This window comes from Cryptomeria japonica, chromosome 4 (genome assembly GCF_030272615.1).
Source record: "Cryptomeria japonica chromosome 4, Sugi_1.0, whole genome shotgun sequence".
NCBI lineage: Eukaryota > Viridiplantae > Streptophyta > Pinopsida > Cupressales > Cupressaceae > Cryptomeria > Cryptomeria japonica.
In genome coordinates, this window is record NC_081408.1 from 671763292 (window position 1) to 671765499 (window position 2208).

Sequence of the window (2208 nt, forward strand, 5' to 3'; positions counted from 1 at the left end):
ATAATAGCCTATTTATATCTCACATCTTCTCCCTATATATGGGGGCAAGAGTGATTTCAAACATCTCTCCTTCTTAAGATTAAAATTTCCCCTTTGTGAAGTAGTGTCTTCTATAAGGATTTCTTATTGATTGTAGAGGTGTATTCATATTTGAATTCCTTCTCTCATATTGGAACAACCATCCCTAATGGGGATATTAAGTACATATCCTTAATTGGGACCTCCTCCTTGGTGTTGGAAGTCTTTGATCATTCATCAATTTTTTTTTCTTCATTGAGTAGTATCTTTTATAATGAACTCTTATGTTTTGTGCATGTGCATATCGCTGATGAGGATCTCTTGCCTTCTTTTAGAAGAGTGGTGTTATAAATAATCTCTCTTTGATGTCATCTCAATCCTCTGCTCTTTTCAAATCTCTTGCATTCATTCATTCTAGAAGGTGATATATTTTTCTATGACAACTCCTCTTGAAGGTAGATGTCTTTTGAACAAAGATCTCTTCTCCTTCAAGGATCTCCTTTACACTTATATAGAAAGATATCTCTTTTCAAATATCTTATCCTTGCTTGGATTTATGACATTTTTGCATGACGAATATATTCTTGGTATTGAAGGTAGGTATCCTTGTTCTACTTGCACACACATGCATGAGGTTAAGTGGAACTAATGGTGTTCTCCCTCTCCTCCCTTACATGGATCACCCAGATAGACTCTGGGGGCTAGTTTTCCCTATCCTTCTCTCCATCGATCACCTAGTTTTAGGGGCGAGATGTCCATGGTTCATTTTCTCTTCTCATGGATCACCAAAGTGTGTATTCATTCTTTCTATCTCTTCTTCCTTCTCTTTGCATTTGTTTCCATTTAAATCTTTCATTTTGTGTTAGAGAGCTCTCAAATCCTCACACTCTATGTTGTGTTGGAATTGAGGCTTAGTTCTCTTTCTTACCAAATGATTCTCCATTAATTATTGATATTCTATCAAATCTTCTTGTGAGCATTAGTCATCAATCTTCTTTCACAATTCGATGTAATAAACATGATACCTTGTTTCAACTCACTAAAATTAGCAAACTGAAATAGGGGGGGCATATAGCTACCCTCGAATTTTCATCACCTTCCTTAGTAAGAATTTAGGTAATTTTGTGATTTTATCTAACATGTGTTTTTGTAGGGTGCGGATCCTAACTGTGTACTCTAGATACCGCTAGGGGCTTCATCCGTGAACTTGTGGGTATATCCTTTTTCATGAATGTTTACTTTTCTTTATGTTAGCTTTCATATGCATGTAGTTTCATATGACCACTAAAGTGGGGGCTAAATGTAGTGTCCTCAATTGTACACCCTTGCTAGGGTGGTACAATTTCACACTTAGGTTAGCAACCGCCTTAGTGTTTCTTGCATCTTGTACTTCTAATTTCCCTTTTAAGCATTTAATTAATTAATTTAATTAAATATAAAGTCATATTTCATCACTTCATACATCATAAAATTGGGCCCTTTACCCTAAGTGTGCCCCTTTTTATTTTATTCCTCGAATAAATCATTTAATCATAAACCCTAATTATGTCCCATTTCGACCTTTAAGGCTTGATTTAACATATCAAAACACCTAGAAATCAGCTGTAACTTTGGGATTCGCTCTAATATCACCATATCTAATGGTCCTGAAAAATTTGGTGAAAAGTTGGTTAGACCGTGGTGGGAGTGCACATGGTCCTCGACTTTTTTACCAAAATTTCAAGAGCATAATTATATGATATTATAATGCTTAACCTCAAAATATTGGCTAGAAATTCAATTCCTAGGTCGGCCTAAAGGTGGAATTAAGTCGAAATTAAGATCTAAGGTTTCGTACATAAGAGCTCTCTTTCTTCGTTTGAAGGCAACTAAGAACTATCTATCTATCGGATCTAAGAATCTAAGAGTATGTTTTTGGAGCACAAGGAGCCTTCTATGTAGTGAAAGAGAAGCCTATGTGGAGTCTTCAACAACATTCAACAATGTCCAACAACATTTCATCAAGCATTCATCATCAATTAGGAGCCTTGAAGACATTGGAGAGTAATAGGAGATCTTGTGGCAATATCTCTCCCTTGGGGATTGGTATGATTTCATGTTATTTTCATGTCTTTGTATGAGCTTCTTTACATCAATTTGCATATTTACATTCATGCTTTAGATCATTTAGCATATTTGGTTTGAAGCATT